At 38.5% G+C, this 22,031-nt stretch overlaps 2 long non-coding RNA genes across 2 annotated transcripts; both read right to left on the reverse strand.

The window, feature by feature from the left end:
- Positions 1–1,246: 1,246 nt before the first annotated feature.
- Positions 1,247–3,270, reverse strand: LOC131639819 (uncharacterized). The gene is made up of 3 exons (XR_009295056.1): positions 3,121–3,270; positions 2,892–3,035; positions 1,247–1,369 (listed from the first exon to the last, which is right to left on the reverse strand). It is a non-coding gene; the product is annotated as an uncharacterized LOC131639819 (long non-coding RNA).
- A 3,919-nt stretch (positions 3,271–7,189) lies between these two features.
- On the reverse strand, positions 7,190–9,213 carry LOC131639818 (uncharacterized). The gene is made up of 3 exons (XR_009295055.1): positions 9,064–9,213; positions 8,835–8,978; positions 7,190–7,312 (listed from the first exon to the last, which is right to left on the reverse strand). It is a non-coding gene; the product is annotated as an uncharacterized LOC131639818 (long non-coding RNA).
- Between the last annotated feature and the right edge of the window lie 12,818 nt (positions 9,214–22,031).

Genomic DNA, 22,031 nt, shown 5'->3' on the forward strand with positions numbered 1-22,031 from the left:
ATGTTCTTTTGTTTTATTTCCGTATCATTTACACAAATTCAAAAAATACAAAAAAAAATTGTGCTCTTCCACTTCACTTTCTTTATCAGCTTTTTGTCTAAGCAATATTTGAGGGAGGATGGCAATAAACGAAATACCCAATTTGCATCTGTATGCTTTCAAATAAAACTTTGTTGATGATGTACATGCATTTTTTCAAATCCCCAGACACTAGAGATATAAGGATGATAATCCCTAGTCAACTCCTTCGAGCCTTAGAAGTAGGTGTTTTATTTCTACACGCAATTGAAACCCTTAATCAAAACCTGGGGCAAGGTAGTTGTTCAGTTAAAATGACTAATACGTATGATTTCCAAGAGAATCATTTCATGGGAACCATTCCCGACCAAAGGTTCAACCGCATCTTCATACACGATGTCGAAGTAGTAGTGAACATCCAAAGCTTACAACAGTTGTTTCCCTTGGAACATCAATATGGTAGTCATACTCCTCTCTAACAATTGTCACACAAGTTGTTCCAAAAAGAATCAAAGAAAAGCCCGCTAAGTCAAAACCTAAAAAGGAGACCCAGGCAAAAAAAATTAGGGATACAAAAGTCAAAATAAAAGAGATCAAAAGATCATTGTTACAAGAAAAGAAAAAACAAACTTGTGTGACTTTCAAATAAGAATAAAGTGATTGCCACCTTAGAACTCATTGGTTATGAAACATCATCTGCAAACCCTCTTGGAAGTCGAATAATTAAAGAAGTTAACTGAACTTAGGACTGGAGTATATCATGAAGAATGGGTGGGTTAAAATCCAAATTTGAGCCTATATCCTTTGTTTCTTAAACCGTGAACCTGACCACGTTACAACCTTCGAAAGTCCTAATTGAAGCAAGGTTTCTTTTGAAAGCATACTAAAGCAAGGTTGCATTAACCTCACTCCTGAATATTTGCTAATCATTTGTTTCGATACCACGCTATCACATCATCCTTCATATCTTGAATTTCAAACTTTCATCCTCATCAGGATTTATTCAACGTATACCACGATTTCATTTCAATAAATGATTGTTTTCAAAACTTGCGTGCACGTCGCATTAAAATTACCATTTCAATAAATGATTGTTTTTGTAACACCCCATACATAACTGACTAGTATATTATGCATGAAACGTTAAAATTGATACTGAATACATACAAAAGCTACAGTTATAGAAAGATCCATACAAAATACAACACGAAATCCTACTAAGAAGCATAATACATGAGTCTTCAATGGATCTTGCACAGCGGAATGTCAAAACCAACGAGGTCTTCGAGCCAACATCACTTCCAAGTCTTCAGTCGAAACCTGCTACTGATCAAACGCTACTAAACTGCACCTGAAAAAAATATAATTGGAATGGGGTGAGATTACTAAATCTCAGTGAGTCCTCCTATCCTATGGGTCCACTCGGTTCTACAGGGTACATGCATCAAAACCGAATCCACCATTGATTCGGGGTTCATCCTCACGTCCGGTACAAGTATCAACAAGCAAGCGACTCATCCACCTTTGGACTTGTCTTAAACAATCACACAAATATAACAACAAGTGTGCACAACCCGCATCCATAATCGGGGAATCCAGAAGTACGTTAATACCACCATACTAAGCACTAACATACCCTCGGTGGGTTCACCCACGCCTAATGTCAAGAGACTTGCACAAGCACCCTGCAAGAATAGTTAAACGAGTCCACACAAGCCTAAACGGCCGTGATCATGACCTGGCCTATTTGGCGTCATTATCCCGTTAACTATCCGAACGCACGTAGTGTTAACAGCAAGTGCAACACGCCATCTCGACGCGTGAGCCCATCCGGGTAGGAACCTAATGATGTAGCCTACGTGGCATCATTAGAGATGGTTTAACTGTCATGCCTAGACTTACGTAGTCGCATAACGCCATCATACCGAGCACGCCAGTGTGTGAACACCAAGTGAGTAAAAGCCTCGGGACCCTCACAAGCACACTGCAACGGTAGTTCAGGTATGTGCCACTAGGATCCAAGATCAGGGCAGTCCCACGGACAACTCCAGGACCCATGGTCCGAATCGTAACTTAGTACCGGGTCTACTTCGATTCAGCACACACACAAGCAAACGCTAATTCACAAGCATACAGCCCCGATTGTTTAACCGAAACAACGGGCGTCAACAGGATTTTCATGCATAAAACATAATGACATAACAATCTCAATTATGTATATCACATCATAATAAGCAATAAACAAACTATGCCATGCTTAACATAAGAATTATTATTCGATTGGTAAAGACATACGTTCCATACTAATTCATTGATTCACTAAGTGGGGTTCCACTATTATTAAATCAAACATTCTGGTTTGGGGACCTATTTAATTAGAAAGTACACGTCGCTAGCTTTCCAACGATATAAAGTTTGCCTAATTCCGATACCCGAGCCGAAAGTTATGAATTTTCGAATGTTGCTGATTTTTGCACTTTTGCCCAGCGTAACGGGTTACGCCAAAACCGTAACCGGTTACGGGCACGAAAAACAGCCCAGAATTGCATTTTCAGCAGCGTAACCGGTTACACCATAGCCCGTAACCGGTTACACTGAACCAGAACCACTTTTCTGCATTTTTGGAGCTCTAAAACCAGTCCCAACATCCTATAGTTGATCCCATATACTTGTATAACAATCCAAACGAAATTATAACACATAAACACATTTAGAAACATTATCATGCAAGGATTAAAGCAAGTCAAACATAATTAGCATCAATTAATACTCTAAAGCATTCTAAGTATCATTGATCATACATTTTATCTCAAACCCTAAACCCCAATTGTTCCCAACATGCAAAACCCCAAAGCTTCTATCTAAGGACTCACCTTGGATTTAATGGAGCTTTGTATGATGATCATGCTGCAATGGAGCTCCTAACTTGACCAAAACTTCAACCCCAAACTCATCAAACCCGTATCCACTATTTAACACACAATCAGCATGGAGCTTCCAACTTCAAACTCGTTTTTCTCCACAAATAAACAAGCTATTAGTACAAAATAATATACCAAATCGAAGAGAATTCCGTGTAGAATCCAAATCTTCGAGAATCACCTGAATCGGAGTTGTGAGCAGAGAGTTATGGCACTTTTAGTGAAGGCTGTCCATGGAATACGAAAATGGGACTTGAGTTATGAGTTCTTCTTTTCTTCTTGGCTCTAATCTCTTTATTATCCAAAAGAAATGATTCTACAATAAGGACACATATTCCTTCATTCCAAACAAGTCTTTATGGCTCATGCATAATGTTAATTGTCCCAATTGCCCTCCAACTAAGTGAGATTTACCACTATGCCATTTGGTTAGGTTCTAACTAATCCACTAACTTCTTATGGTCACACTTGGTATATGTATATTACTACTCATCCAAATGGAATAAGACTAATGTACCCTTTAATTTATCATTTTACCAATTAATGATAATTACCGTTGTCGGAGAGTCGGGTATTACATTCTCCTCCCCTTAAATTGAATTCGTCCTCGAATTCTTTCTGATCACCACGGAAACAACGTGTCCAAAACCATACCAACCAGGGGATGAAATGTTCCTTACACTCCTTGTACGAATAGCCTTACGACTCTGCTTGAGCGTAGCTCCACCAGAGGAAATACAATCTGCCAACACTTGCATTCCACTATGCATAATTAGAACCTTAACTCTCAAGCAACACGTCTATCCAGATACTTCGTCTTGACATATCTGGGGAAAGATCCTTCCAGGGTCCTTGACCTTCACTGCTCTACACTGAATCTCCAAAACTTCAAAAGCACTAATAATCCACTCAGCTCTTGAATTACTTCCCGTTGAGGATTATTGCCACAACGCCACTTATGCGATAACACTCCAAATAATTCTCCACTCGAGTCCATACAATGTCATTAGGTGATCTCCAAATTCCTCGGTCTTAACCTCTGGTTCCCAAAGTCTTAGGATGATTGTTCCAAATTTATCTTTACTTATACAACTGTCACCGTAAACCGCGATGGTGTAATCGTCTTGCAACCATAGCCTTGACATTCGACAACTTCAAACAAGATTCTACTGATAAGACGCGAAATTCAACAACTGACCTGTAACCATTGCACCAGTCTTCCAGTACAATCATAGTACACAAGGCATAACCACAAAGAACTTGCGCCAACTGAATGTCCTCTCTAGCCTTCAGCATTTCGACAGTCTGATACTCAGTCCAACCTTTGTGACTCGCAAGCTAAACTGATGACCTACGAACACCGGACCGCATGCCATCCACAAAAATGTATTCCCAAGCTGATCCATTGTCAATACCTCTCGAGTTATGGTGATCCTTGTGAAGCTAAAACGAACAAAACGCTGCTTCGACAATTCCCCTTAGGAAGATACTTTCATCCCAACATGAAATCCTACAAATAGTCCGTTCGTCCCTACCCCAGACTTATCTGATTCTTTCTTGTCCCGTTGCGCTACTCTGATTCCAACAATTCACACACACCTTGAAATCCTCTGAGTCACATTATATCCATAATTCACTTAGCTTCCACACAATAATTCCTTGTCCACAGTTGTCCAATTACAACACGTGCCAGAATTCTATATACATCCATCATCGACTACTACTCTTTGAAGTTGCGTACTCTCCAGAATCAAGCTTCTCCTTACTCTGGCATTCCATATAGTTCATCTACCACAATTTAGGTACACGTTTCATCCTCAGGACATTGAAACCCAAACACTCACTGACTTAGAGGTTCTTCCCTGTCACTGATTTCCACAACGTACAATTACTATGTTTTTCCATTCCAACAAATCTTTGTTGCTCAACCGGTATGTCGAACCCTTCACGACATACTGCAGTTCATGATAACTCTGGCAATTTTATACAACTTCTACCCAACCATACACCTTCATTCTCTTAGCGTAGTATCACCTCTGATAATTCGTGTGACTTACTGATATAACGATCCTCCCATAGCCACACTCCATTCACACAGTCATCTAACGTATGTTCCACCTCTGAATCAGATACTGAACTGACTTCCGCAGCGGCTGCATCCTTCATTGCAGTGCTTCCAACGGTCTGAGCGTAGCCACAATGCAAGAAATTGCACTTTGCACTTCGAACATCTCTTTATAAACTCCTTAGCAGTTCTCAAACCAAAATGTCCATGCTTTACCAAGATTAACACTTTTCCATTCAGAGTATCTAGCAATACCTTACCAGACACATCACACGTTGGGTTGATCCACGATACAACTTGCATATTCCATCACCGGTCGCCAATGGTACATGATAGCCACTCACCATGCTGACCAGGATATCATGACCGCACATGAGTCCCACCCTAGACACCCATGCAAAATTGCCAACTTAGTACCCCATGAAACGAGAACGTCCCCAAGGTACAATCTGATACTAACCCACGTGATCACGATCACTTAGAGTCTCCATAAGCATAGTATCGGGTCTTGATCCATCTCACTATCGCCTGTCTAGTTATTCCTCTACTATCGAGCGCGACGTATGGATCCTCATCCCACATACCTTATGAGAGTCTAGATCTGTGTCTCACGAGTGCCAATTCAGAATTCTACCTTGAGCTTCAGGTCACCTTTGTCCCACACATGTCGGAAAAAGGATTACTCACGCATCTTGTGCACGATAGCGATCCTGTGGCATCATACCCATCTGGTAGTACCAACATGGTGGTCCAACTCCGAGGCCATGTATCTAGGTAACCTACCTCAGTGGCGTATAATGATCTCCACGCGTATCCTAAAGTCACAACCGACAAGTGTCTGAACAGACCTCAAATAGGTTCATCGTTCCTCAAGTCCTTCGAATCACACCCCTCAGGATGCTAAAACCTGAGAGTGCCACACACCAAGGTTTACTTACTCAGAAAGCCAAAAATTCCAAGCACGAATATTTGAAGTTCAACTTCGGATTACCATGTAGTGCGCGTACCCACTCGTCCCACGCATGCATGAGATTCCAAGGATAATTCAGTCCAGATAGGAATACTATGGTTTCTAACATCTGACTCAACAACGATCATCCTACTTACGTTCCAGATAGATCTTAGTTCTTACTCGCCTGAACGCCCAACGCCAAGCGTAGTTCTATGGCTTCACTCGGGGTCAGACGAACAACAACTAACAAGAACTTAGGTTATTGCATTTCACGCTTCTACATCATTTCATATTCCATCTAGCGTAGTTCTAGAACTAAATATAAAATGATAAGAATAGAAATACATATCCTCTTCCATCGACAAGGTATTCAAGCTTCGCCAATCTTAAGTTACCACACTCGTACATCCCACCGACATCTACTAGGTATCTACTCTCGCTCAGGGTACTTCAAGTTGGATCAGGATCTAATACTTCGTCCATCCAATTACTGTCCATACCAGTGCAATCCGAAAGGTCTAACTCTTCTGTCCGCATTTCCAAAGGTCATTCTGTCCTATCAGCTCATCCGTCATACTTAACACCGACAGCATCATCAGCACTGAATCCTACTAATTCACAGCTCAACACCTTCGGAGAATCTCACTTACAAGGCTCCTACTCAATCCTATTTGGATTTCCCTTGCTATCACCAAGACTTAGAGAAAGTTCACTTCGTCCAATCAAAATCCTGGGGGTTCTAGCTGTCTTCATCCACACCTTGAAAGTTCGGGTATCACTACTTCACGTCGAACGCTCTCTTTAAGCTTGACGATTCCAATATCCCTTCTACTTACATCGTCCAATAAATCCAACTCCCATATAAAATTCACCACCCAACCGATCCTTTCTACTTAGGTTCACGACACTTACGGGTTTACGAGTCCTCGTGGCGGCTCTGCCATAATTTTACTGTCTCACACTCAGTCGATGAGTTGATCAAGTTCAACAACTGAATGAGATATTAGTAAAATCAGGCTGGCAACACACACTTGAGAGAAGGAAAGGAATTGCTAGTGATGTCTCATGGCTCGGCCGAGAATCAACCAGGCTCTGATACCAACTGTAACACCCCATACATAACTGACTAGTATATTATGCATGAAACGTTAAAATTGATACTGAATACATACAAAAGCTACAGTTATAGAAAGATCCATACAAAATACAACACGAAATCCTACTAAGAAGCATAATACATGAGTCTTCAATGGATCTTGCACAGCGGAATGTCAAAACCAACGAGGTCTTCGAGCCAACATCACTTCCAAGTCTTCAGTCGAAACCTGCTACTGATCAAACGCTACTAAACTGCACCTGAAAAAAATATAATTGGAATGGGGTGAGATTACTAAATCTCAGTGAGTCCTCCTATCCTATGGGTCCACTCGGTTCTACAGGGTACATGCATCAAAACCGAATCCACCATTGATTCGGGGTTCATCCTCACGTCCGGTACAAGTATCAACAAGCAAGCGACTCATCCACCTTTGGACTTGTCTTAAACAATCACACAAATATAACAACAAGTGTGCACAACCCGCATCCATAATCGGGGAATCCAGAAGTACGTTAATACCACCATACTAAGCACTAACATACCCTCGGTGGGTTCACCCACGCCTAATGTCAAGAGACTTGCACAAGCACCCTGCAAGAATAGTTAAACGAGTCCACACAAGCCTAAACGGCCGTGATCATGACCTGGCCTATTTGGCGTCATTATCCCGTTAACTATCCGAACGCACGTAGTGTTAACAGCAAGTGCAACACGCCATCTCGACGCGTGAGCCCATCCGGGTAGGAACCTAATGATGTAGCCTACGTGGCATCATTAGAGATGGTTTAACTGTCATGCCTAGACTTACGTAGTCGCATAACGCCATCATACCGAGCACGCCAGTGTGTGAACACCAAGTGAGTAAAAGCCTCGGGACCCTCACAAGCACACTGCAACGGTAGTTCAGGTATGTGCCACTAGGATCCAAGATCAGGGCAGTCCCACGGACAACTCCAGGACCCATGGTCCGAATCGTAACTTAGTACCGGGTCTACTTCGATTCAGCACACACACAAGCAAACGCTAATTCACAAGCATACAGCCCCGATTGTTTAACCGAAACAACGGGCGTCAACAGGATTTTCATGCATAAAACATAATGACATAACAATCTCAATTATGTATATCACATCATAATAAGCAATAAACAAACTATGCCATGCTTAACATAAGAATTATTATTCGATTGGTAAAGACATACGTTCCATACTAATTCATTGATTCACTAAGTGGGGTTCCACTATTATTAAATCAAACATTCTGGTTTGGGGACCTATTTAATTAGAAAGTACACGTCGCTAGCTTTCCAACGATATAAAGTTTGCCTAATTCCGATACCCGAGCCGAAAGTTATGAATTTTCGAATGTTGCTGATTTTTGCACTTTTGCCCAGCGTAACGGGTTACGCCAAAACCGTAACCGGTTACGGGCACGAAAAACAGCCCAGAATTGCATTTTCAGCAGCGTAACCGGTTACACCATAGCCCGTAACCGGTTACACTGAACCAGAACCACTTTTCTGCATTTTTGGAGCTCTAAAACCAGTCCCAACATCCTATAGTTGATCCCATATACTTGTATAACAATCCAAACGAAATTATAACACATAAACACATTTAGAAACATTATCATGCAAGGATTAAAGCAAGTCAAACATAATTAGCATCAATTAATACTCTAAAGCATTCTAAGTATCATTGATCATACATTTTATCTCAAACCCTAAACCCCAATTGTTCCCAACATGCAAAACCCCAAAGCTTCTATCTAAGGACTCACCTTGGATTTAATGGAGCTTTGTATGATGATCATGCTGCAATGGAGCTCCTAACTTGACCAAAACTTCAACCCCAAACTCATCAAACCCGTATCCACTATTTAACACACAATCAGCATGGAGCTTCCAACTTCAAACTCGTTTTTCTCCACAAATAAACAAGCTATTAGTACAAAATAATATACCAAATCGAAGAGAATTCCGTGTAGAATCCAAATCTTCGAGAATCACCTGAATCGGAGTTGTGAGCAGAGAGTTATGGCACTTTTAGTGAAGGCTGTCCATGGAATACGAAAATGGGACTTGAGTTATGAGTTCTTCTTTTCTTCTTGGCTCTAATCTCTTTATTATCCAAAAGAAATGATTCTACAATAAGGACACATATTCCTTCATTCCAAACAAGTCTTTATGGCTCATGCATAATGTTAATTGTCCCAATTGCCCTCCAACTAAGTGAGATTTACCACTATGCCATTTGGTTAGGTTCTAACTAATCCACTAACTTCTTATGGTCACACTTGGTATATGTATATTACTACTCATCCAAATGGAATAAGACTAATGTACCCTTTAATTTATCATTTTACCAATTAATGATAATTACCGTTGTCGGAGAGTCGGGTATTACAGTTTTCAAAACTTGCGTGCACGTCGCATCAATGAGAGTCCTCATGGAAACTAAGTTATCAGAGGCTGAATGGTGTCAAAACAGATACGATCAGTTGAACTTAATCGAAGAAAAACGTATGACTGCTCTATGCCATGGACAGTTATACCAAGCAAGGATGAAACAAGCTTTCAACAAAAAGGTTCGACCCCGTGAATTTCGAGAAGGCGACCTCGTGCTTAAAAAGATCTTGTCTTTTCAACCAGATTCTAGGGGCAAATGGTCTCCTAATTACGAAGGCCCGTATGTTGTCAAAAGAACATTTTCTGGCGGCGCCATGATTCTTACAACCATGGATGGTGATGAAATCCCACATCCTGTGAATGCTGATGCAGTCAAGAAATACTTTGTCTAAAAAAGAACAAAAGAACAGCTCGGTAAGTCGAAAACCCACAAAGGGCGACTTAGGCAAAAATGAGCGTCTCGGTGGACTGAAAACCCGAAAGGGCGGTCCAGGCAAAAATTAGAGACAATAAACAGAAAAAAATCATCCTGGTAGATTGAAAACCTGAAAGGGCAATCTAGGCAAAAATTAGGGATTTATGACAAAGTAACTGCATCAGTCCATACTTCGTCACCTGAAGGGTCTTTTTCATCAAAGGATCTTCAAACAAATCATCACCAATCTGAAGCGACAAGCACAGTTGGAACTCAAAGTTGTTTAGGGGGGATAGTGGTTATTGCTTTCAATGTAGCCTTTTCCGCATAATTACCATTTCCAACTTTTGTAAATACTCCATGGAATCACGCCTTTAGCTGATTACCATCCTATTAAATAAATTTGAGCCTTGTGCCCATTTGTTTGCAATCTTTAATTTCTTTCAGCTTGCAAAATGACGCTTTAATTGTGTTATTCACTTTTGAAAAAAAAAAAGAAAAAAAATAAGTTTTAAATGAATTTACTTCACTTTTCTTTTTCAAAATAAAAGCGAAATTTTCCTTTGAGTTGTGAACAACGGAAGGAACATCAGCAGTCGTCTCCATAGGATGAACAAAAGGATTCTCCCTGAAAAATTGTTGAGACAACGGTATTCTTGTCCCAGAAAAGAATTCTTGAAGCAATTATCCCTCGAGGTAAAGAAGCTCTTTTATCCCCAGTGAAGAGGATCTGTTATTCCCAGTAACGAAGATTTTCTATCTCCAGTGAAAAGGTTCTTCCATCTCAATAAGGAAAAATGCTTATCTTCCCCAGAGAAGTTTAAAGCACGCAACACCATTCATCACCTGTGTTATCTACACCGTGTTGAAGAACATTTGCCAAGTATCTGGTTGTATTGCGACGTCGGTCCTTCTCCAGTATATACTTCATTGTCTGTCAGTATTGTCAGTATGCATGCTACATTCATGACATTCATCATTCATACATATTTGCATCATTTATGCATTCTTGCATTTTTCAATAATCGCTTGTTCAGGATATATCTATTCCCAAAAAAAAAAAAAAAAGAAAAAAAAAAAAGAAGAAAAAGAGAAGAAACAAAAATGGGCGTGTCATCTCTCCAGTAGGTCGTCACCCATAAGCAAAAAGAACATATTCTTTCTCCAGTTCCCCACTGAGATCATTCCTCGTGGAAGAAGGTTGCTTTAGTTTCTCCTCTCAAAACAAAGGAGAAAATACCCAGTTGAGTTCATTCCTCATGGGTACAAAGTCTTGTTTGACTGTCTCTTTCCAATTCATTCTTGGTTAGAACCTTGTCTTTACCAGAGATTCAAATTCCGATTCCTCAAATAGAGTCGTGAAAAAAACAGACAATAAGCAATAGCCTCATCATCCGAGCAGCTTATGTCTCTTCCAAAAGACTTTTCCTCTCTAGGAAATCAATCATGAAGACCATTTGACAAATCAGGGCCTTATTACTGTTCACAAGGCTGAATATCCAGTAATTCCCCTATCAAAGTCTCCAGGATTATTTTTATCACTTGGCTGATAATTGATCATGTCTTCAAAACCACTATCACAAGGCTGGTAGTCGGTAATCTTTTGTTCTGGTTATATTATTAACATGTCTATCACAAGGCTGATAGTCGGTAATATTAACCGAACCTTTGAAACTCCTTTTACCATGTCAAGTCTATCACCATGCTGATAGTCGGTAATGCAGTTTCATACCTTCACCTTCGCATTATTAAACAAGTCTATCCCCATGCAGATAGTCGGTAATGTCGATAGGTAAGCTTTTCTTACAAAGCTATCATTCCCCGGTGAAGCATACACTTGCTTTCCCGAAAAGAAAAAAAACGGATTCTCTTCCTAAAACGGATTGGGACATCCTTCCCGATCTCTTTTCCCCAGTGGAGTCAGTTCTTGATATCCCCTCGGTAAATATATCCTTGCGTCATTCGCAATTTTGGTATCTTAGGTCCAAAATTCGCGTCTTCTGATATTTAAGTCTCTTCCACCCTATCAAAATGAAGATTTTCAATCTTCATGTCTCAGGTTGAAGAAACTTAAATAGGGGCATCTGTCATACCCCAATTTTTGACCTAAGATACCACCTCATATCATTGCATATGCATCATTTGCATCTCTAACAAATTGCATAGCTTGTGTTTGCTACTGGTGACTCAGCAGGGTTTAATCAAGAAATCATCAGTACAAGTAACAATCAATTAGGGTATTGTTCTCCCTTCATCTCAAATGAATCATCTTCATCAACAATCAACATTTGGTCCTCAGAGATTCATTTCAACAAGCTCAAAGGCTCTGAACCAACCAGATCAGGGTTTTGACTAAAGATAGCATACTCCTGACTTTTGCTCAGGATTTGACCTAATAGCTTGGGACATGACCTCAAGACCCCAAGTACATCATTTTGACCTAATCCATTGGCTCAAGACATCTCCTACACAAGGATTGATCAACAGTGAAATTTCAAATCATCAGATTAGGGTTTTGAACTATCAGGGACCAAAATCAGGGATCACATTTGGGAAACCCTAAAAATCCCCAGGGAGTCAATCAAAGGTTTCAATCATCTTCAAATAATCCCTATGACAATATCCAATGGAAATTACATCTCAATTCAAGATCCACAGTCATCAATTTCATCTGGTCGACAATTAGGGTTTTTGACCTAATTCACTGAATAACTGACTTTTTAATCAGGACATGGTGTCACAACTCAAACCATGGCTCAATATCCTCTAATGCTTCAATATGATCCATTCATACCATTCATATGGTGAGGATAGCCTGTTTCATTTGAAATCTCCAGAAACGCGATTCGTCTGAAAAAGTCAACTCAACAAGATCACCATTGACTTTTGGGGAATTTTGGTCAACCATGACTTTTGAAGTTTTGAATCATCAATATATGATATATGAAGTCATTTGATCAAGAAAAATCAAGAAAATCAATCAAGAATCAAAAAGTCAAAAGTTTGACTTTTCATACTTAGAAAAATTTCTAAGTGTTTTTCATGGTTTTTTCCAAACTTTGAAAGGGAATTTCCAATAAACAACTTTGACACATATAAATTTTTTCCATAAGATCAACCATTTAAGAGATATGGAGCTTCAAAGTTGGCATCTTTGGAAAATTTCACTTGAAACTTCATTTTTCTCAAAGTTCATGGATCTTTTTCACCCATTTCCTTAAGGGTATTGAAGAAACTTTCAACTAGGGTTTTGAAGTGTGTAACATGAGCTTTCCAAAATGTCCAAGAGCATGAAAAAATATGGAGTGTAGCCATGGTTTTGAATTTTGACATTAGTGAACTTTTCACTTGAAATTACATGCCATTTTCACTAAGTTATGAACCAATTTGCCAAATGATCCAAGTAATGATGCATAGAAGCAATAATTGAATGATATTTTCTGATTTGAGATCAGAATGGAAGAGGATAAGAAGCTTGAGAAATAACCATGGTTAAGTCACTTTTAACCATTTGCATTTAATGTGAAAGATTCCTTTTTATCTCTTAAGCCAAATCATCATTCTTGATCAACTTGCAAGAGCTTTGTATTCAGAAACTTTGGCCTATAAATAGAGGTCCTTACCTCATTCAAAAACACACCAAAACCTCACAATTATAGGTTTTCTCTCTTCTTTCTTGAATTGCAAGTTTCATAGTTTTCAAAGAGGTAGAAAACTCAACCTCCAAATCCTTGAAGCTATGGCCAAAGTGATGATTCTAGCAAACCATAAACACCATATGGGATGTGTTTGAATCACTCATACACCCAAAAACACCTCAAAACTCAAAATCACTACCTCACTTCCATATTTGCATATATTGAACCTTATCATGCCAAAATCCATACCAAGCTATATCTGTCCAAACTAACACTTCCAACACCTCATATATATCACATATGAACTATCCCAACACTCATCATCAATCAAAAACTTCAGAATCACCAAGCTCGATTCATACTTGAAGCAACTGCAGATCGGGTTCCACCAACTGATCCAGATGTTTTCAATCCACTCCAAGCATCCAGACACCTTCCATATGGTCCATTGAAGCTATCCAGATCATCAAACAACTTCTGTAACACCTCTATTGCAGAATTCGAATCCCAGCTTGGCCGTTTTTGAAGGTAAGTGCTATGAACTTCAAACTCATACATACATGCATCATAAATGAAAAATTGAGTTGCTATATTGTTTCTGCACTATCACTGATCAATAGCCCTCAATCAATTTCACAATTCATCAATTATACACAATTTCAGATTGAATCATAAGATTAGGGTTCTTCGTGTTCATCAGAAAACCAATGATCTTAGAGTGAAAATAAATGCAATTAAATGATACCATTGTGTTCCTCGTCCAAAACCGAGCAAGATAGACTATCTACTTGATCAAAACAATCCAGTTTCAAAGATTTTCAAAAATCAGTTGAAGGTGTGTTCTTGGCGCCATTTTTGTTTCAGAAATTTCAAATCCAAGTTTTAAAATATAATCAGTTTGATGCGTGTTATTAACAAGCCACAAGCGTGGCTCAGTTGGTTGTGTGTTTTGGCTGGTGAGAGAGAGGGCGTGGGTTCAAACCCTGGCAGGACCAAAAGCTTATTTTTTGCCACTTTTCTCATTCATTTTCTTAACAACTTCACTTAATTAATTAACATAGCAAATTAACTCATTTTAACTTCATTTTTTGCATACTCTTTGTTTAATATACATATTTTATGAATACCAAAAAAAATCATCAAAAAAGATTTATTTAATACATTTTTAAATAGGTTTAAAATGACATGTTTTAAGTGTTTTTTTTTTAATACTTTAAAATATTATTTTTCATTTGATTTTCAAACTTAATCACTTGTAAATATTTTTTGAAGTAAACCCTAATCATCTAAGTGTTAATTAAGTATAATCTTTTTGCTCATCTTGATTAAATTAACTTCTTTCAAAATTCAAATCGTTTTGAGACGAGCGATCGCGATTCTTTTTCAAAACGATAAAACATTTCTTTTTGATTTCAAAAGAAAACTTTTGATTAAATCTTTGTAATTGATCAATTGATTTTCAAAACGAAGTGGGGCCTCTCGAATATTGGAGAGTGTAAGTCCCATTTCTTTTCTTTTTGTACAGTTTGTTTTTTTCTCAAAACTATAAAACTTCAAAACAAAATCTTTTCAAAACAGTTTTCAAATCATTTTCAAAACAACAAAACTCCAAAGAAACTAAACTTTTCAAATATACCACGGGCCTCCACGTAGGTATAAGTCCCAAGCCCCTTTTGTACATACCCATTCCAGTACATGAAATTAGGTATTTCATTGTACGCCTTTTGTACATATCTCAATCAATGTGTTTTTTTAACCTTTGAATAACAAACCAAAAATGAAGGTTTTCTTTAAATCTTCCCAAAAATACCATGGGCCTCCACATAGGTATAAGTCCCGAGCCCTTGTAAATACCTGTTTACATAGCTTTGAATAAACTCAAGTGGACCTCTCCCCGAGTATGAGTCCCGAGCCCTGTGTATACAAATGGATCATGCTTACAGGTATATTTCCTTCATAAACTCCATTATATACACACACTTTGTAACTGTTCATATTTGTTCATGTACTTGTGCATATTTGTTCGTACTTGTTCATATGTGTGTTTGTGTTATATATACTTGTTCAACTTACTACAACACTAGGTTCCCCATAGCCTCCTATTGGGCTTCGTGCAAAGAATCTCCCCTAGTTTAGGTTAGGACATAGAGTATGGTTTCCTGGTGAAATCGCTCTAAGAGCTCAAACCAACTATACCATGCCTCCCCTTGGGCTTTGTACAAACGAGTGACCCTCCCATAGCCTCCTCTTGGGCTTACAATGCAAGGACCCTGGATTGTCCCTCCCATAGCCTCCTCTTGGGCTTACAATGCAAGGACCCTCGGATAGCCTCCTCTTGGGCTTCGTACAAGGACCCACGGGCTTCTTATAAGCATCCCCAATATCCAAATCAAAATACCCTAGGAGATTAGACATTTTTCATCTCTATGATAGGAGTATCTCTTCTATATCATCACAAACAATCAATCAATCAAACTTTTTGCCACAAGGCTGGCTAATCAATCAAACTTCTTTTTGCCACAAGGCTGGCTAATCAATCAAACTGTTTTACCACCGTACTGGATGATTAATCAAAGTTTTTGTCACAAGGCTGACTTCATTGAAACTTTTGCCACAAGGCTGGCTGATTAATCAAAGTTTTTGTCACAAGGCTGACTTCATTGAAACTTTTGCCACAAGGCTGGTTAAACAACAAAAACATCTTTATCATTCTAAGCACCCTAAGTGGCATGGCCCCGGGCTTATAATGAAAAGATTTTCAAACAAAATCAAACAGATGTATGTGATGATATAGATTAGATACATCTAGCATTTAGACGACATTTGTCTATTTTCCTTTGCTTCCACTAGCATAAGTGGGAACTACGATTGCTCTGACTTTCTCAACATCCCTTTGAGAATACGTAGGCACAAGGTCGTATCCTTGGCGAGCAAAAACTTCTCTCTCAAACCACTCAAACCTTAGCACCCGTAGACCCCGAGCTACAGATGCTCTGATTCCCTCTAAGGGATATGTATGCAGAGGATCGCGATGATCTTTGCGAGCATAATCAAACAAACACCTTAGGTCCCATCTCTTTCTCACAAGAACCTCCACCACAACAAGAATGGAATAAACAAAACAAAGAAACCTATAGAGTACTATAGATACGTTGGGTGCTAATACCTTCCCTTCGTATAACCAACCCTCTTACCCAAGATCTCTCCCCACTTTTAAGGTTATTGCAGCTCTTTTCCTTTTCCTTTTTTGGAAACAATAAAAAGTTTGGTCGAAACAAAGAAAAATCATTTTTTTGAGCACTCGAGCCCAAAGAAGGCATCAAGTGTCTCATCCACAAAAAAAAGAGGAACAAAACGATTTTTCGCCCGCGACACTGGTCATGATACGAATAGCTGCTGGACATTGAGGAACAAAATCCAAGATATGATCGATGCTGGAGAAGTTGAGTTTGATCCTCCTGAGACTCCTAATGTAACTGCTAATAATGTGGATGGCTAGAAGGATAAACTTTTAATCATTAGTTTTACTTTCATTTGCAAATTTCTATTCTGTTTGTTAAAACATTCAAATTATGATAGACATTATCTATTTTAATAATCATCATCAGTGCATTGCATATGTTTGTCTTGAATAATTTATTTCGCTATCACTCATTTTAAAATTATGTCTTTACTTTGCATATGTTTTATGATACTCAACTCTTGGCTAAGCTGTATGCCTTTTGAGGGAGGATGACGAAAATGATACCGCAACCTCATACATTATGCTTTTGAACGGACTATGTTGACGATGTACAGGCATTGTTTCAATTCCTAAACAGTGGAGATATAAGGATGTTAATCCCTCGTCAACCCCTTTGAGCCTAAGAAGTAAAAGTTTCTCTCTTGTACTAATTAAAACCCTTGATCATAACCTGGGGCAGGGTAGTTCTCAATTAATTTGGTTGTGCATTCTATTTTTAAGAGAATCATTCAGTACATTTTTCAACAAAGGATTCAATCACAAGCATTCATCCGCACACATCAAAGAAATGTTGGAGATGTCAGTCAAAAGCCAATGATGGTTCATCAATCATTAAGCAAGGCAGTCAATATCTTTCAAAAAAAATGAAAAACATATATACAAAGAAAAGGCTGCTAAGTCAAAAATCAAAAAGATGACTTAGGCAAAAATCAAGGCATCCCGCTGACTGTAAGCTCAAAATAGACAGTTCAGGCAAAAGTTAGGGATATCAAAAGATGAATAAAGAGAAGTCAATAAATTCCAGAACAACACAATGTTGTGACTACCAAAAGGAAGATGTGACTGCCATCTCAAAAAAGTTCTCTTTGCTGGTGAACCATCATCATTACCAAAAGGTGCAAATCCAAAAGTCTCTTGGAACCTGAATGCATAAGTTGAATTAACTGACCTTAGGATTGAAGATCATCACGAAGAGGGGTGGGTACAATCAAATTTTGAGCCATTATCCTTTGTTTCTTAAACCATGAACCAAGTCACGTTACAACCTTTGAAAGTCCTAATTGAAGCATGGTTAGTTCGAAAACATACTGTCACCAAAAAGGTATCCTGACTCCTTAAGGTTTACCAAAAATGCTGAGTTGATATTTTTTTTCAAACATCATGTTGTTACAAATATCATTTTTTTACAAATATCATGTTTTTACAAATATCACGCTTTTACATCTCCTGCTTTAACGTTTTTCAAAAACCTCAAGACAAACGTATGCATTGCATCTCATGAGTTCATTATTAAACATATTCTGCTACATAAATTCAAATGTTAGCATCAGAATGAATTTGCACAAGATATGACTAATGACTCAAAGTTATCCCGGCCAAGAAAGATTACTCCAAGAAGCAATGTCTCATACGTATACAAGGTGTAATACGGTGAACTGACTTTTTTATCGATCGAAATGTCGCGGTTAAGCATGAGTCGCCACCGTCTTTTATTTTATCCAAACAAATTCAGAAAGGCAAAAAGAAACAGAAAAAAAACCTTTTAAAGAAAATCTGAGTTCGGGGGGGTAATTTATGCAAAGGGAAGGTGTAAGGCACCCTTTGCATCCATGGTTTTCCATGGGCTCTTAATTGCTTTGCTTGCTCGTTTGTTTTTTAGAAAAAAGTATATGGAAGAAAAAAGTGGACTTTAGCTCGTAAATGAGCGTAGCCAGTTTTCGAAGAATTGTGAGAAAGAATATTAAAGATGAGCATTGCAAGGCAATTAGGGGCAATTACCTTAAACTCAGATGATAGGTCTCTTTTTAGCCTTTCAGAATGAAAGGGTCTATCCTTGCCATGAGAGGGCAGGAAGCCTTTCGTTTGGAGGTTGAAGGGTCGTCGAAGCATCCTTTGCCATAAGACTGTCCCATGCCATAGAAGGGCAGGTAATCTAAGGCAAGGATCAGAATAAGCCTTTCGTAGGCAACCAGAAGATACCTCAGCCTTTTTTCCGTAGGCAACTTCCGAGGGTCGAGGTCATTTGTGTATCGAAGGCAGCATCATTTAGGGTCGTGATCTTTTTATCGAGGCAACATGGCTGAGGTATCCTCATATTCGAGGGACATGGCTTATTCTGCACAAAATACAAGGCAACAAGGCAACAGGCAACAAGGCAACAGGCAACAGAGAGGTTTACCCAAAAGCGTGTGTGTGTGCACCAATCACGTGATTATATTCAAGTATATTATCTTATAAAATTATCTAAATTTATTTAAGGCTTGCACTCCCTAAGATTACTAACCACAACAATTAATATTAACAATAAAATACGGGGAAGGGGAAATTGAAACCAGCGGAGGAAAGGGGAGATGAAACCAGCGGAATAATAATATTATAGGTCTAACACAAGTAATAATTAAGATCAAGGTTTAGGGTTACCGATACTCGAGGCTTTGGCAATTGGCAAACCCTGAAAAGGTGGAAACATGGCAAGCAAACATAGAGTGAGTGTATTATCAGTTCAGGGTTAATTAGGGTTAACCCTAATAAAAATAAGAGATAAAGAAATTAAGAATAGATAAATAAAAGGGTACTTAGCTTTTGCATTTTGATTTGATCTGACATGGTTGACAGTCGGAGGAAGCCTCAAGGTTAACCCTGAAAGTGGCAAGGCAAAGGCAGAAAAATAGATGGAATGAATGTATGCACAGTTCAAAATATAAGGGCAAACCCTAAAATCAAAAGGAACACAAAATAGACTTTAAATTAAATTGAATACTTAGCTTCGATTGGAAGGTTGATGGGCAAGGGCTCGCCTCGAGCCTTAAGCATTGAACCTGATCATCAGAGAGTTCACAAAAAATATAAGTGTAGGAGGAGTTCTATTGACGAGAAAATTAAACCCTAATCACATAAAAAACTAATAACAATAATAATAAAAGAAGGGTTTAGAACTTAGCTTCGTTCTTTTGATGTGGCGCGTAGTCAGAAGGCACCTGAAAAGACAACCCTGAAAAGGCACAGAAAAAGAAATATATCAGTGCATGGAATGATCTTCGTAAACCCTGATGAGGGCACAAGTTAACCATGGTTAATAAAATAATAAACTAATTGAAATAATACCAAAGTTAACGGAGAAAAATCGAGAGTTCGAATCAATATATCAATTAAATAATTATTGGATGTAATCCTAATTATTCAATGGATAAAACAGTTTATTTGAAAATAATATTGATTTTTAAATAATAATAATAATTATGAATGAAGTTTGAGAAAATTCGAACTTTCGATAAAATAAATAATTATAATTATATTGTAAAAAACAAATTATTAAGATAAACAAGTAAAAATAATGAAACAAAGGAATTGTAATAATAAAAGGAAAAGGAAATAAACAAAAGTATATGTTATAATAAAAAAAACAAAATTAGAAAACTCAGCTTTCGATTCAGTGTGGCGAGATCTTGGGGTGCACCATAGGCGTGCGTTTTTGTGGCCTTTAGATCTGGTTTGATAGAGATCCAATGGTGATAGCCTGGGGGTACGTCGTAGGCATGTTTTGGTGGTGCTCGCCGGATACATAGTTGAAAACTTAAAAAAATAAATAATGCTGAGAGTGGGAATCGAACCCACTCTCCCTCATACGTAATGACCTTATGAGCCAGCATCCGCCACTCAGCCATAACCTGTTCGCTGCAAATACCACGCGCGAATAAGAATCTATATGAAACGTGAATAATTAAAAACAGAACCTGCGCGCCATCCCTCATCATCTTCCTCGTTATATTCTGCGAACAGAACCTTTTAGCCACGGTTTTGGTCCGTTGCCACATCCCTGCAAAATCAAACCTTGATAAAGACGGACAATAAATCAAAATTGAAACATGGTCTGACTCGAAATCACCCCCTGAGCGTAGTGGTGACGCTAATTTGGTCTAATTCCTCCTGGATATAGAATTCCCCAAAATCAATCTCTAAACCCTAGCCATGGTGAATCTCGAATCCTGCATCAAAACTCGAACTAAATCATTCAAAAGGCTCAGAAACATGTTTATGAACACTTGTATACACTCGAATACGAGTTATGATGCGTTTAGGAACGAATTCAGATTCAAAAAATAATTTGACGTAAACGTGAGCATATGAACGCGTTTCAGACTGCTTTGGCTGATGATGAAGATTAATTCTTGTTCAGAAAGCGCGGAGGATTCAATTAGGATGCTTCGTTTGATCTGGATCGAACCGCAACCTTGCCTGCAGCTTTTACGCATTCCATGGCTTTTTCGTATCTCTCGGTTTCTTGAGGCCGAGTCTCTTTTGCGGCCAAAAAAAAAATCCTCCCTGCCTTTAGGGGTCCTTCCGTATATATATTGAATCAATTAGGTTACAAGAATTGAATCTTTCCCTTTTTCTTTAAGTCACACGATTCTCTCTTTCACCATATCATGTTTTTTTTTGTTTTTTTAGAAAGATTCCACATCTCCTTATGACTTAATCCAATTTTCTCATTTTTAATGTTTTATTAAATATTTAAATGAATAAAAAAATTCAAGTAAACATTAATAAAATCACAAAAAATAAAATGAAGGATGCAAAGGCCCCTTCTTGGGTCATGGACATATTTAAAATCCAAATAGTAGGCCCATTAGTCATTAATCAAGATTAACTCAAATTGACCTCCATTCATTTTCTCAAAATCACTCATCTTGTGCAAGCCATAACTCTCTCACTTTTTCTTGTATGGAAGTGTTCTTGAGCTTTTTGTATAGGAGAGTGTGTTTATGAGCTTTTGCCTATGGACTTGAAGCTTGAATAAGAGAAATAATGTGGGCAAATTTTGGGGTATGACAGCTGCCCCTGTTCAATTATCTTAAACCTGAAGATGTAGAGTGGTTTGTGTGTCAGTCGGTATCTGAAGGTGGAAGATGATTGAACACTAGAATACCAAGAAATTTGCCCTATTTGCAGTAGGGACTTTTGTCGGAGATGGGCTTGTAGATGCCATCTGATAGTTGTTAGAGTATAGATTGTTACGCAATTTCTGCTTTTGCTGTCTTCCCTCTTTTGAATG

This window comes from Vicia villosa, unplaced genomic scaffold (genome assembly GCF_029867415.1).
Source record: "Vicia villosa cultivar HV-30 ecotype Madison, WI unplaced genomic scaffold, Vvil1.0 ctg.002791F_1_1, whole genome shotgun sequence".
In the NCBI taxonomy this organism is placed as follows: domain Eukaryota; kingdom Viridiplantae; phylum Streptophyta; class Magnoliopsida; order Fabales; family Fabaceae; genus Vicia; species Vicia villosa.